At 35.2% G+C, this 17,140-nt stretch overlaps 1 protein-coding gene across 1 annotated transcript in view; it reads left to right on the forward strand.

The window, feature by feature from the left end:
- The first annotated feature begins 238 nt into the window (after positions 1 to 238).
- The window catches only part of LOC140157425 (sialidase-4-like), a 56,229-nt gene continuing 39,327 nt past the window's right edge, over positions 239 to 17,140 (forward strand). Inside the window, exon 1 of the mRNA XM_072180619.1 lies at positions 239 to 279. The gene's annotated coding sequence lies outside the window, so the exon portion shown is untranslated. The remainder of the gene's footprint in view (positions 280 to 17,140) is intronic.

The raw sequence follows: 17,140 nt of genomic DNA on the forward strand, positions 1-17,140 counted from the left end.
GCGGGTTATTTTGAAACATTCATGGTTGCACAGGCATGTACTTCTTTTGAAAGTCCTAAACAAGGTATAGCAGTCGTTGATAGGATATGCAGCTTATATAACATGGATAACCTCTATAAGTTTAGATAAAATGAATCCTTCGGCCCTCTATAACTGTACGTAAAAATGATAGTTACCCTATTAAAATACGAATGTTTTTGTTCCATCTCGTTTCAGTAAGATAGCGGGAATTCAACGCTGAGTTCAAACTTGTTGTGGGTGTAACCGAGAAGTTATGGGGTAAGTATTTTAGAGAACATATTGAGGGTTGAGAACCAGAAAGCTCAATTTGATTCAAACACAGAGATAAGGGTTTCAAGTTTGGCCTGTACAAAAGAGTTGATACAGTTTAGCATGCATGGCACCTGAGGTTAACAATTATGCTGAAGTACTGGACACTTGACACTTATCCATCTTAAAGTACTTTTTTGATATTGAAGTATACAGAACTAAAGTTGTTTTTTTAAAACTTCCGTGGTCGTGCCTGCGCGTATCGCGTACACGAGCGTAAATGCAAAAGCAATAAACAATCACGCTGATTGGCTGATCAACGCACTTGACAACAAGCCGGCTGACCCATTGGTCTTCGGCGCGGCGCGTAGTAGGCGACCTACGCCATCGCAATTCACCAGCGCGTACCCGGACCACGGAAGTTAAAAAAAAACCACTTTATCATAAATAACTGAATGGCTTGTTTGGTGATTATAAAGATAAACATCTCAAAAAAAAAAAAATAAAATAACCCCCCTTAAATAATGGCCATTATTCAAAAGGGGCAAATATGTAAAATGCGTTGGAAGCGGTCAATTTAATGTAGTAAGGTCCAGATTTGAAAGTTGCACTTACATACAAATTTTTACAATACAAACACACTCAGATATCATTACACAGATTTCCTTCCATTACACTGAATACAAAATCAATACAATTTACTGCAACTTTCAAATCTTGGGTTACATTGATTTAAATGTACGCGGTGACGTCAATATTTAGTCAATTGCTGCAAATGAGGTGTCAAAATGTGCAGAAATGAATTCTGCTTCCAACGCATTTTACAGATTTGTAATACAATTACCGTTTTTGAATATTGGTCATTATTTAAGGGGGGTTAGTTACTTTTTTTGAGATGTTTATAATAATGACACATTCCACCCACCATTGACAACATTGAAAGTTAGAAGCCGTAACTCGGAGAATATATATTTCAGCTAGCGCCAGAAAGACGTGACTCAGTATTTAAGGAGTACTAAACACTCTGAACGCTGGTCAACCGATTCTTTTGTTGTGCAAGGCTCACTCAGTCATTTAATGAGGCAATACAAACGATCGAATTTGGTGTTGAAATTAGCAACATTTTGAGTTACACCTTTTCAATGTAAAATTAATTTTCTCGGCCAAATGAAAAGCAATAATTCTCATTTTTTTCAGTAAATGTCAGGAAAAACTGTAATGCTTGATACTGTATTTTTTTTTCAAATCCTAGTGTTAAACTTAGGCGTGAAATTCAGTCATTTAGTGTAAGATTTTTGATTTTGATAGGCTTCAACTCTGCCCGCGAGCCTTTTTTTTTGATCAACCTTTTAGCATTTCAAAGTAATATAGTTCGCTAATGAAGGATTTTTCCCAACTTTCTAACGCACACCCAGCAAACACAAAACGTTTTCGACATCATTCGCAAAAGGTTATAAAAGGTTGTCAGAAAACGTTTAAATGTCGGGTTATATAAAGGGTACATTAATGGTATAAAACATTTTCATAACATTAAATAACATTTGTTGGTAATTTACTGCACAGCAAACACAAATGTTTTACAGAAAACATTTAAATGTCAGGTTATATAAAGGGTATAAAAACGTTTTAATGACATTCCAAAAACATTTTTGAAAACTTGGTACAAATCATTCTAAACAGAATATTATTTTGGGGTTGAAAAAATATTTTGCAGAAAATGTTTGCCCAAAATATTTACAATAATGTTTTTAAAATGTTTTCACGATATAACCCAACATTTAAATGTTATTAAAACGTTTTGTAAAAAACATCTTAAGAACATTTCTGTGTTTGCTGGGTGCAAATATTTAACATAATGTTATTTAAAGGAAGTCTCCGGCAATCACAACATTATTCCTTATATGTTAAAAAAATAATTATCAAGCACGAATCACATGGTTTTATTTAAAACAAACTCATAGTGAACATAAAAACATCCGTTACTCAACACGCGATATTCAAAATTCCCAGGCGCCGAGTGCAATGACGTCCCAGTAATACAACGAAGGATGACGACAATTGAACACAAATAACCATTACGTCATTGCACTTAGACAATTTCGGCGCGGGAATTTTGAATATCGCGTGTTGAGAGCCGACTGTTTTTATTCGTTTTTATGGTCAATATGAGTTTGTTTTAAATAAAACAATGTGATTCGTGCTTGATAATTATTTTTCTAACATATAAGGCATAATGTTATGATTGCCGGAGATTTCCTTTAAGTGTTGTTTAAAAATAGTTTACAATGACATTTCGAAAACATTTTAAAAATATTGTTGTAGTGTGTTTTCATACAAAACGTTTAAAACGATTTCATGACCTTTATATAACCCGACATTTTAATGTTATTAAAACGTTTTTACCTAAACCAAAACCCAATATATTATATATTTAAAACGTTTTAAAAACGTTTTTGTGTTTGCTGGGGCACATCACTGTGAGCGATATATCATAGTTTTGTCAGAATTTTCGTTTTGATTCCACCATTTTTTACTGCCGGCTGCAATTTTTTCAAAATCAACGCGTGAAAACTAGCATTGTGGATCGATATCCCTGGGAGCCGTAGGGAGACCGGCCTGGCTACAGTGTTGCCAGAACTTCAATATAGCAAAGAAATTCCCAGGCCTATAGCGCTCCTATGACACTGATCATGTTAAGCAATACGAGGATCTTTCATCACGTGAGGGATTAATTATTTGAGTTCATCATCACCGTGATCATCGGACCAATGTGTTGAAATTTGCTTCTCCTCAAAACAATTTTGCCCAACATGTGGTAAAAAAATATCAACAATCTTACATGCAATTGGGCAATATTTTAAACAAAACTTTCATTTATAAAACATAAATATTACGCTGTATGTTTTATCTAACCTTTGTAACATCCCCAGACTTTCGTTATTTAAACGCCAGCTTAAACCAATCTTTGTAAATTGATTGTTTTTATGTTTGTTTGTCAATTTCTTTCTTTACGCGCTTTGAGTTCCTCATCGGAAGAGATTGTGCCTTATAAGAACCATTCATTATCATTGTTAACTTAAACAGGTTTTTGTTTTTAAACAAAAACCTGTTCAAGCAATTAATTAAAAGTATATGTCTAAAAACAGAATAACTTGGATGTTAATACTTGACCTACTGTTTCAATTGTCATGAAGGTGACTGGGTATGGTGCCTTTTGTTTGTGTTTGTTTGAAACTGCTTTTGGAAACCCACCGAAAGTCATAATGAAGCAGCCAAAACAATACAAGGTTAAACATGGAAGATTATAAAAACCTATTAAATAACCTAAAGGAAAAAAACATTTGTGGCAAGAATGAGCCTTGCATTGAAAGTATTGGTTAAAATGTGTTTAGTACCACGACAAAGTTTCCCTATATACACCCCACTACCCACCTCACACACATCTGCACCCACCCCACCCCATAGGCCTACATAATATTACATACCGGTACATAATAATATAGCACGACTATAGCTATACATTTAGAAAGTATATAGCGCTAAATTATGACAAATAGGCCTACATGTCAAATTAAAAACAAACCCGAACACAAGTCTGAAGGGTGTAATGAAAATGCAAACCCGCGATGGGGGGGTCATACAAAATTCACCTGGGACAGAAAATTAAAATCCCTATAATAACACGCTCATTTTTCTAGGTTTGGACCGTGGATTTTCCCATGGACCTCAAGCGTGCGTCTCTTAATACGGACTAACCTAGGTAAACAAACAAACAAACAGACAAATGGTCGACATAATCATGGAAGCCATATAATTTGCCATTGCAGGCTATCACCATGATCACGGAAGCATATATCCAAAATTCACGTTAATTTACCAAAGCAATCAAATGGGAGATTTGGGCTACAAAATCGCTGGTCGAGTAATCCTTGCTTTCAATTCAGAAGGAACCTGGATTAGAACAATGTAATTATCGACTATTTCTGCTGCTTGCTTTCGAGATAAAATACTGAGTTTGACATTTTTTTAATAGCCCAGATAACAGTAAAACACCGGTCAATTTAATGTAGTGAGGTCCAGATTCGAAAGTTGCACATACAGCAATACAAAAACACCCGGATATAATTACACAGATTTTCTTCCATTATAACTGAATACAAATCAATAAATTTTACTGCAACTTTCAAATCTTTGGTTACATTGATTTAAATGTACGCCGCGGCGTCAATATTTAGACAATTAAAAAAAAACAAGAAAAAAACCCGCAGTGATTTATAGTGCGCTACGCACAGGCACAACGCCTAGACGTTGAAGCCTCAGCACACTTTACAGGTTGTCGCTGACCACTACGGCTCCACATCATTCCACAAACCATTAAACAACAAATCAGGGACTTTGCTGCTTCAAGAGCGCACACCCTAGACATTCCACAAATAACCATCGCAACCAGGATCAGCTCCCCGAGTTTCGTACGGGTTACAACGAGACAAATTAGCAGTGAGTTCCTTGTCCAGGGAATTTCAAGCTAACTCAATTTTTCCACGTGAGCGTATAGGCACTGCCAGGGTTCGAACCCGCAACCTCTCGTACCACAGTCGAACGCCTTATCGATTGAGCTAACTTAACTGCTCAATCAAAACTTGAATTGCTACAAGCAAATACTTTGCTACAAGTGAGGTGTCAAAATGTGCAGATATAAATTCTGCTTCCAACGCATTTTACATATTGTAATACAATACAAGCCTCCAGAAACACCTCTTCTTTCCCTTCAAAGAGTGTAACCATGGTAACACTAGCCCTAAAAATACCAGGGGTTACAACAGGCTGCATCACAAAGCGACTGCAAGAGCACATATCCCACGCGTGTGATCCGATTATCGGAACACAAAAATATGCACGAACGCTTGCTATCCCCGGTCATGCACATGACAGGTCTGTGATTCTGAAAACCGGACTGGAGAAAACAGTAAACCTTTCACTCCAGCGTATTTCTTCCTTCCTGCCTTTCATCTTTTCAACAAAAATCCTCTAGTAAGTCATGGTTAATTGACTTAAGAATGTCAGTTAAAATGCAAAGCTTTAAAATGCAAATAAAACGCAAAATATTCCACCTTGTATTTTGCGTTATATGCACTTCATACACTCTTAGATAGCGAGAACCAATCAGAGCAAGCGTTAGAAAAATCCAAACCATGCATTGATTGTGTCTAATTGCACTCCGCGTACTACGCGCAGTGTTTCGCGCGCGCTCGCGTCGCGTAAGATTGATTCATTTTTCGGGTGGGTTGATGCATTTATATTTGGTTCTGTTTTCCAACATTTTTAGTGATAATTTGTTATATAAAAAAAGTAAAAATCACGTGTTTTTTTCTTCTCGTGTATGAAATAGATTAATAAACTTGTAATTACTTATTGCTCGAGAAATTAGACAAAATAATGCACTTGCCCTGATGTTGATGCGTCTAATGCACTCCCCTTTCGGGGCTCGTGCATTAGACGCATTAACATCAGCGTAAGTGCATTATTTTGTCTAATTTCTCGAGCAATAAGTAATACGCGTTCATTAAGCTATAAATAATTGTATACTACTACTACTACTACTACTACTACTACTACTACTACTACTACTACTACTACTACTACTACTACTACTACTACTGCTGCTACTGCTACTGCTACTACTACTACTACTACACTAATAGTGATAATAATAATACTAATCAATGATACTAATAATAATTATAATAATAACACTATTACTACAATAATGCTTATTGTTGTTTTTGTTGTTGTTGTTGTTGATGTAGTCGTCGCCGTTGTTGTTATTAATTGAACCTCCATATTACTTACCTTTCAGATCTCAGATGAAAGTAAAAGAAGGATCATCAGTCTGTGTAATTTCTCGTCGGAAATTGTCATTGATTTGTGGTATCATCCTCTCTGTATCAATATATTTGTATCTGGATGTGTTCAGAGCGGAAACAATTAATATATTTCATAAGCCCCCGCGTAAACCAGTAAAACCATCTCCATATAAAAAGTGCACCAATGTCCATCAATTACCGATGGTTGACGGACTTACAAGTTTAAATGAGTCGTGGACAAGTTGGTTTGTAAACGGTCATGCCATTGAACTCGATGAGTCCAAACATCCACACTCTCAATATATTGAAAAGAACAAGAACTTAGTGCCAGCATGTCCAAAGTATTTCGATGCATACGTCAAAGATCCCAAACCAGTTTATTTACTATGCGATACAATAGAGTTGATAATTACGGCAAGAGATTGCGAGAAAAAGAGATTAAACTCTGGTGGTGATTACTTGTGGACGTGGATAAAATCAGATTCTATGAAAGCAAGTCAAACTCAAGAAGGTAACATTACCGATGTGGGTAATGGGACCTACATTGCTCGGTTTACCCTCAGATGGATTGGGGAGGTGACCCCCGTTGTAGCTGTTGTAAGAGCTCGACAAGCAGTGAACTATTTGAGGCAATGGAGACAGAAAGTTCCTGCTAGATTTTGCTATGATGGAATATTTAAACTAAAAAATGTCACTGCAACAGTACCATGTCACATGACGCCTTGGATGAATCTTAATAAAACAAATATCAAAATTAATAAAACGCGCCATTTGTGCAACTTCACAGACCCGTTCACCGGTATACCATGGTATTGCATTAAACCACCAAATATGCCTTGTTCTGCGTATAACTTCAGTCGAGGAAACTTAAAGAGAGAAATACTTTATGATAATTCAAAGTTGTATTTCAAGGCAACAAAAGGGCTTGACTATGTAAAAAACATCCAACCTCGTATTATAACTGTTGTTAACAACATCGACAAAAACCGCTCTCTTTCCGGTTCATTTACAACTTGTGAGTTCACCAAGACACTGCCAATGTGTAACTCTACTGAGCGTGGGGTTATACTCTCGCCAAACAGCGCATCGGGATTTTATTACAAAAATGTATGGGTATCTTTGCAGTGTAAAAAATCAAAATTTGAAAAGAACAACATGATTCAAATTTTGCAAAACAAAACTCTGATCTTCTTCGGTGACTCAACAGTTCGACAATGGCTTGAGTATATAACGGACACTTTCAAGAATGACTTCTGTATCACGAAACTCGGTGCTACTAAGTTTAGATACTCCGCACGATACAACATGACATTAACCCACACATTCCATGGTTTTCCAATTCGAACCGGGCATGCTACAGCAACCATTTGCGAATACGTAGCAAACAGAATTGACGCTCTGAAAACTGGAGGACCTGATGTGGTTATTGTACTAACCATTTGGGCGCATTTTACCGCAACCTCATTAGAATTTTATCAAGATCGTTTGTTAAGCATCAAAAATGCAATCATTCGTTTCCAAAAAAGATATCCTGGGACGAGGATATTCATAAAATCGGCTAATACTAGAGAGAAAGGAACACCCACAATGAGCAATTGGTATGCTTGGGAATGCGACCAGGTAATGAGAATGATGCTAGGACATATTCCAGGGATTACCATAATAGATGTTTGGGGTATGACTACAGGTCACTACACGGGTTTTCGCGTTCATCCTGACCAAAGTGTTGTAAGAAATGAAGTTGATATGCTACTATCACTTATTTAGTTCAAAACCGTGAATAGATCCTAATAATAGGCGAGGAGACTGCTGCTCACTTTCGAAGTTATCCACGGCGTTTCACAGTGGTGGTGTAGCCAGGATTTTGGTGTGAGGGGACAAAGCCAACTTTTTGTCCCCATTGAGGGGCAATGCCAGATTTTCGTCCCTATTTAGGAGGCAAAGCCAGATTTTCGCTCTCTGCCCCTGGCTACGCCACTGGCCTCTCACCACATTATTTTTTAAACATACAACCGAAAGTGGTCTTTTGCTGACACCTGAATGAAGTGAATACATCTAGTGGCGAAGATTTCTTTTTGACATAAAGGGGATGGGGGTTGGAAACAATTTTTCGAAGTATATAGAATCCATCATATTTTGGACACAAAAGAAGTTTATGTTACAAATACGCCGCTTAAAATTGTTTGCCATGTTGAAGCTCAATGTTGAAATATGGTGCAAAAGTGGGAAAAGAATTACTTCAGCGGGGCAAAAAACGGCGATCAAAAATGTGTGAATTTATTTCATATATTGTCTCAATGTACCCAGATAGATATTTTTCAATGTGGTAAAATAGGTATACATATGCCAAGGAGCATTTGAAATTTATATCAAATCACTGTACAATTCATCGGTCGCAACACAATGGCGTACGTGAAAGGACAAACGTGTCACTAATAACGGAGTCGATACTCCTCCATGTTATCTCTCATTGGCTCGATTCTATTTTGAAATTGATGTTTAATGTTCAAACTATTAAACCACATATCTTTAATAGTTTAATAGAAATAACTATAGGATGTAGCTAGCTCTAAACCTGTACGCCACTATGTGAAACGGAAAATGTGGAAAAATCACACTACTCCAGTATGTGTTGCGACCGACGAATTGTTGAGAAACAATTAGGTGGTAAGATACTTTGTGATAAGCAAACGTTATCTGACTACATGTAGGCTACATGATAGTGATGATACTACTTGGATTGGAAGCTGATAAAGTGGTAAACATGACCATTTTGCTAGCTTCATTTTTTACTCGTCATTTCAGTCGAATGTGCAATTATATTCTCTGCAGGGGTAAAGCGCCAAAAACTGTCGTTTTGATACATTATTGGCCTTAACTCAAGAACTGCAAAGACCTATAAAATGTAAATGCAATTATTGGCTTTCTCTACTCATTTCCTGGCCTAGGCAATTTTCCCATAATGCTATAGTTTAATTTATTGTGCACTGGAAGGTGGTACTACACCCACTGATAAATTTTGTGACAAATTTGCATACACACTGCCACTGGTAACAAAAGCTATGTATATTATAGGGACAAGGAATCCAATTACTTCAATGAAATTTCAGTGATTCAAGTGGTTCATTATATATGTTAAGAAATGACCCAGCAAACACAAAAACGTTTTAAAAACGTTTGAAAGAAGTTATATTTAGGCTTTTGGTTTAGGTACAAACGTCTTAATAACATTAAAATGTCGGGTTATATAAAGGTCATGATAACGTTTTAAAACGTTTTGTATGAAAACACACTACAACAATATTTTTAAATGTTATTGTAAACTATTTTTGCAAACATTTTTGCCATATATTGTGTCAATACTTAAATAACATTACATGTATGTTAAAATATTTGAACCCAGCAAACACAGAAATGTTCTTAAAATGTTTTTTTTTCAAAACCTTTTAATAATATTTAAATGTCGGGTTATATAAAGGTCATGAAAACGTTTTTAAAACGTTATTGAAAATATTTTGGGCAAACAATTTTTCGCAAAATATCTTTTCAACCCCAAAATAACATTCTGTTTAGAATGTTTTGTATCAGGGTTTCAAGAATGTTTTGGGAATGTTATTAAAACGTTTTTATACCCTTTATATAACCCGACATTTAAACTTTTTCTGTAAAACATTTTTGTTTGCTGAGCAGTAGATGATTAAAAAATGTTTTTTAAGTTTATGAAAACGTTTTATACTCTTAATATACCCTTTATATAACCCGACATTTAAACGTTTTCTGACAACATTTTATAACCTTTTGCGAATGATGTCGAAAACGTTTTGTGTTTGCTGGGGAGGTACATTCTAGCGGTACCTCTTTTCTTATTAATAAGGTACCGCTTGTCTTGAGTCACTGAAATTCCAGTGGATTCCTTGCCCCTATAATATACATAACTTTTGATACCAGTGTGTTATTAATTTTTTGAAAAAAATGCAAAAATTGTCACAAATTTATCAAGGGTGTAGTACCACCTTAATTAAATTGTATATCTTTAATATTTTAATAGGAATTACTATTAGCTAGCTCTAAACCTTTACGTCATTATGTGAAACGGAAAATGTGGAAAGATCACTCTACGCCAGTATGCGTTGCGACCGACGAATTATTGAGAAACAATAAGGTGGTAAGATACTTTGTGATAAGCACACGTTATCTGACTACACGTAGTCTACATGATGCTACTTGGATTGGAAGGTGATAAAGTGGTAAACATGACCATTTTGCTAGCTTCATTTTTTACTCGTCATTTCAGTCGAATGTGCAATTATATTCTCTGCAGGCTGGGGTAAAGCGCCAAAAACAAACTGTCGTTTTGATACATTATTGGCCTTAAATCAAGAACGGCAAAGACCTATAAAATGTAAATGCAATTATTGGCTTTCTCTACTCATTTCCTGGCCTTGGCAATTTTCCCATAATGATATAGTTTAATTTATTGTGCACTGGAAGGTGGTACTACACCCACTGATAAATTTTGTGACAAATTTGCATTTTTCTCAAAAAATAACTACACACTGCCACTGGTAACAAAAGCTATGTATATTATAGGGACAAGGAATCCAATTACTTCTGAAATGAAATTTCAGTGATTCAAGTGGTTCATTATATATGTTAAGAAATGACCCAGCAAACACAAAAACGTTTTAAAAACGTTTGAAAGAAGTTATATTTTGGCTTTTGGTTTAGGTACAAACGTTTTAATAACATTAAAATGTCGGGTTATATAAAGGTCATGATAACGTTTTAAAACGTTTTGTATGAAAACACACTACAACAATATTTTTAAATACCCGTCAATTTAGATGTTTATTGAAAAGCCTGCCTCTACCAAATACAGCATTGGATACTCATGAAATGTCCAGAATGTATAGTTTATGACCATGTTTTACAATTTATCTACAAATTATTTGGATCTTATGTTGAATTTTGATATGTCAGGCTCATCCATTATCAATGAAAACTGATGGGTACCAATCATTTTGATACAGCTTGTATGTTAAAATATTTGAACCCAGCAAACACAGAAATGTTCTAAAAATGTTTTTTCAAAACCTTTTAATAACATTTAAATGTCGGGTTATATAAAGGTCATGAAAACGTTTTTAAAACGTTATTGAAAATATTTGGGCAAACATTTTTCGCAAAATATCTTTTCAACCCCAAAATAACATTCTGTTTAGAATGTTTTGTATCATGTTTTCAAGAATGTTTTGGGAATGTTATTAAAACGTTTTTATACCCTTTATATAACCCGACATTTAAACGTTTTCTGACAACATTTTATAACCTTTTGCGAATGATGTCGAAAACGTTTTGTGTTTGCTGGGGAGGTACATTCTAGCGATACCTCTTTTATTATTAGTAAGGTACCGCTTGTCTTGAGTCACTAAAATTCAAGTGGATTCCTTGCCCCTATAATATACATAACTTTTGTTACCAGTGTGTTATTATTTTTTTGAAAAAAATGCAAAAATTGTCACAAATTTATCAAGGGTGTAGTACCACCTTAAATTGTATATCTTTAATATTTTAATAGGAATTACTATTAGCTAGCTCTAAACCTTTACGTCATTATGTGAAACGGAAAATGTGGAAAAATCACCCTACGCCAGTATGCGTTGCGACCGACGAATTGTTGAGAAACAATAAGGTGGTAAGATACTTTGCGATAAGCAAACGTTATCTGCCGACATGTAGGCTACATGTTACTACTTGGATTGGAAGGTGTTAAAGTGGTAAACATGAACATTTTGCTAGCTACATTTTTTTACTAAGATATATATAGTAAGAGAGCAGGGAGCTAAATAAGGATAATTTACTGGGTGGGCAATTTAATTTATTTTTGCCCTCAAATTAGGGAAAATAAAATTACTGAGTGGGCAGCGATAATTAATGGCATCCAGGCGTTTGGATTTTCGGAAATGTACTCACAGATTAAAGAAATATATTTAATTATACCTGTTTTGGACGAGTGGCATTTTCTAAAATGTATTGAAATTATTTGGTATGAAAATTTGTATTGTGTGTATTGTGGCAGATGTTAAGAACAGATACATTCAAGATGACTTTCAAAATGCAAGTTGATTTCAAGAGATGCACGTTGGTAGGCCTACTACTTTTATGATAATTATTATATGGTACCCAATTTTTTTTGTGGGCAAAATAATTTACAGGGTGGGCACTTTTGGGCAATGGGCAAGTTGAATTTACTGGGTGGGCAAAATAATTTACTGGGTGGACATTTGCCCACCCAGTTAACATGTTATTTACCTCCCTGTAAGAGAGTACAAAATGATAAACCACACTATGTAACCGTCATTTTAGAATTAAGGAGCTATTTATATACATTAAATTATACGGATGTATGAAAATGGGGAAGTTTGACAAGACACGGGGATGTGTGTACTTTGAGTTTATTCATCAATTTGATTCTAAACTGAAATATTTTTCGGGAAATCTTGTAATTTGCTTTTGTGAGTAGTGTTGTCAATACAATATCCTGTAATTGAGTATGACAATGTAATATTAATAAAGCCTTGCCGGGGAGAAAAAAAAATTGCATTGAGAACATTGAGAAAATCTTATGTTTCATTTTGCTATCCCCCTTTTTTGGATTTCGCACCTCCGAAAGACCCCCTATATTTGACCAAAATATAACCCTAAAATTGCCCATTCCTCATATCTCTTGTTTTTTTCAGGCGATTTCAACCAAAATGCCAAGAAAGACCTTTGAGTTCGACTGTTCGCAGCTTCAAAAGTCCCTATTTTACTCCACCTCAAAATTCCGGGGGAACATACCCACCAAAATGTTTTGATGTACCCCGGGCCCAAATATTAGTGACCAGAGGCAATCTTTTAATGACCTCCTCCCCCTGTTCCAGTTTGATCATTGCTATGATCCCTTTTGCAACCAAAGACCAAAATTTAAATTATTCAAAGAGGTCGGTAAATGTGTTATTATGAGGTCCCTGTTTGGAAATAATGCATGTGTAACGCGCGAAATTTTGATCGGAATTGCAATTTTTGCCAATATTTTAAATGCCATTTAGTCACAAACTCTTTGATAAAATAATGTATGCTATTTTTTGTTAATAAGAGCCATTTTACATACTTGGGACCTCCTCTTCCGACGAAAATTACACCCGTCGTATATAAATAATAAATGAGGGATAACAATGATGTCTCAATATTTGAGTGTAAACACCTTAGCTAGAAATTGAGGGTTGCCCGTCATTTGAATAAAATTGCCTGTCCTAATTTGACCTTTAAAACATTTACCAGACATCTATAGCCCATTGGGGGTTCAAAGAGTTCAAATAATGTGCTGATATATGGCCTTGTTCTTGGCCCTACTATAAAGGTCAATTGGCTTCTCAAAACATACAATTTATAATATAGCATCTGTCAAAGGCATTATTTTGCCAGTCCCAGGAGCAAACTCCCCGTCTAAAATGACGGCCAGACGGGTGGCTAGCTAAGACCTGCGCTGGGGCGTGTTCCCCTCCTACACGCCTTAAAGTGAAATAAGTAAATGCGCCACCCACTATTCATAATATAAATGATGCATTTAAGGGCTGGGGTATGAACGTTTGGACAGTATTTATTGTGGGACATTAGAGCACATCAGACATATCGATTGCATTCTGAATACGAAGAATGTCATTCTGATATCAAATAATTTTGATTTTTGAAATTCGCAATTTAATACATTTTTATGGCAAATCATTAAAAATTGATATTTTTGATATTTAACAGTACTTGAAGTTAACTTTATAAATCTGATGATTTATGCTTAAAGTGTATGTAGGTGGGATGAAAAGCCGACGATCAATTGAAAATTTTGACCTTTCGTATTGAAGATATGGATTTTTTTTCCCAAAACACCAAAAAAAAATTAGGCCTTTTTGGGAAAAAATCCATATCTTCAATATGAAAGGTCAAAATGTTCAATTGACCGTCGGCTTTTCCTCCCTGCTACACACACTTTAAGAATATGTCATTAGATTTATATAATTTACTTCGAGGACTGTTATATATCAAAAATGTGAAAAATATCACATTTTTATAATTTGTCATAAAATTTGTATTATATTGTGATTTTCAAAAATGAAAATTATTTGATATCAGAAAGACATGCTTCGTATTCAGAATGCAATTCGATAGGTCTGAGGTGCTCTCATGTCCCACAAAAATACTGTCGAAACGCAATAAACGCTCATTTTAGATCCCTTAAATGGTAGAAATATTACTAGTATTTAAGCTTCGCCAAGAGGGCGCCATTGCATTTCTATTTTTGTGTGTGTGTGTATGTGTGTCAGCGGGGTGGAGTATGCCAGCCTTGATTACTTCTTAAGAGCTCTTAAGAGGAGTCGAAAAGGACCAAGGAATGGGTGAATTATAATCTCTGGAACAAAATTGAGTGGACTTCCATTTTGAAATATGCACAAAGCAAGATGGAGGAAATTAAGGCACGCAGCTCGATAGTGTAACCCTTCAAATGCGGGAATATAAGTAATCAAGGCCTACAATGCCCAGAAAATCTATGATGAAATGAAGGCACTGTTGCTTTTTGAAAAAGGAATTTCCAGACTGGCCACATGTCCCTCACAGTCACAGATGATCCAAGAAGTGGACGTCCATCACTTGGGGATGACGCGGCCACAGTGAAGAAAGTGGGGGATCTTATCATGAAAAGGTTATGCGCTTACCGCCCATCTAACACCACCTGTTAAGAAAGTAGACATACTTATGAGACCATTTTTGGACCTGTACATAAGGATACCACCTCGTGTACATTTTCTTATTTTTACCCAAATTTGGTCATTTTGTACCCATTTTGCCCCAGCAAAATTGCACCACTTAGAATTCCACATCCACCCGGTTGATGATATACATGTACCTAATTGTAAAATTCGATAGCAATTATAATTGGTAACGGATTTTAGGTACACCCCTATTATAAAGCTTGCAACATTGATAGAAATTAAAACTGGGCGTATATACACAGGTTGTGCTCAAAATTCAACACTACCTTCGATATACCATGGTAACATAATTCAAGTACATGCTTAATTAAACTTACGCGTCATGCACAGTCACTCATATAATAATAGTTGATTTAGCGCATGAAGGATTATGAGTTAGTTTTACCATGCGTTTTATGTAGCAGTGTGCCGAGTACTATCTATGCAACTAACTTGTTTTATTTGTTCCATAAACGGCTCTTTAAGTGTGCATTTGGAGGACATCACCTTGATTGGGAAAGCGTTTTAAGATGCCAAAACAAGGTAAAACGGTTTCAATTTTTAAAATATTTTTATATACAATATACAATGAAAACTATATTTATTAAAAATGAATGTTACTGAGCAGCTGAGATGTGAGATGATAGACGAGACCACTGGTAAACGCAAAGCGCGAGGTTACAAGAACAAAGATAAAATAAAATAAAACAAATAAAATAGATAAAAATCAAATCAAATCAAATAGAATGAAATGAAATGAAATTAATTTAAATGAAATGAAATGAAATGAAATGAATTAAATTAAATTAAATTAAATTAAATTAAATTAAATTAAATTAATTTAAATGAAATGAAATTAAATCAAATCAAAGTAAAATAAAATAAACAAAATTGCATCATGTGTTTTTATCTGTTAATTTGGCAAAACAACTGTATAATTGTGTGTATTTCACAGACATGACAGGTGCAATTGATTTGCATACACTGTTAGAAATGTTTCGCAAATTTTACGGGAAAATACCTGGCAGTTCTATTACCAACCTTTTCTCGTAAAAACGATGATTTAACAAGTATTTTACCGTAAAATTAGCATTATATTCACGATATCTTGCCGTAAAATATACGGTATGCGGTATAATGTACGGCAGAAACCCGTATTTTTTACGGTAAAATACTTGGCAGTTCTATTGCCGACGTTTTTCTGTTAACATTACAGTAAAAAACAGTAAAATTACAATATGAAGTATTCTTTAAACACAATCTGTCAAGACAAATACGACTATTTCCTATTTAAAAAATGTGCACGATGCAACACATTACAAAATAATCAAATTTAACGGTACTAATATGCCTATTTGTAGAGACAGTTTACGGAAATTACCGTAAAATTTCACGGTTTGTGCCGTAAAAAACGGTGATTTCTAAGATGTATGGCTAATTCGCTGTCGTACGTAGACGTGACGCCACATTGGTGCACCCGGGCGTTACCAACGCGACTGGATCACGCTTTCATGAGAACCACAATAGCGGTATCAATGTATGGAATTTATAGGTCAAAATTTTTAAATTACCAGCCATATTTAAGACCGGCAACTTCATGATTTCAGATGAAAAACATCTTGCAATAACTTACTAGACAGTGAAACACATATTAAGAAATGGCTAAAACTTGATTTTCAAACAGCAGAACATGGACGAGTACAGTGTATAGCGTTGTGCAAACCGCTTGATCCATCACTACGGAAGTAGTTGTGACCTCCGCAGGAAGTGACGTCGGTCTACTACAGCGAATACCGCTGGTATTTTACTCTATGAATGTGCGTGGCCTTGGAGACAGGACCAATCGCACACATTGCAGGTGTTCGTTCTCCTGGCTGCAAAATAAACCTGCTTATATTTTTCTTGCAATTCATCTATTGATCGTGAATATTTCCGAGTTCCGACTGATTTTGCTTGATCGCATCACATATGAATGAAATAATAATATTTGTTTTTGTCTCATGGTGCCTCTAATGCTAGAGGAGTTTGTATCTTTATTGAAAATAATTTTTAAAATAATTGTGATATTGAAAAAAGTATTGTGATAATGATGGTCGATTATTATGGATGATTATTTTGGATGTCAATCTTAATGGTCAGAGATTAATAAACCCTTATTAACGTGTATGGGCCGAATGTTTATGATCCAGATTTTTTAAAACATAGCTTGTAATTTGAATG

This window comes from Amphiura filiformis, chromosome 7 (genome assembly GCF_039555335.1).
Source record: "Amphiura filiformis chromosome 7, Afil_fr2py, whole genome shotgun sequence".
In the NCBI taxonomy this organism is placed as follows: Eukaryota; Metazoa; Echinodermata; class Ophiuroidea; order Amphilepidida; family Amphiuridae; genus Amphiura; species Amphiura filiformis.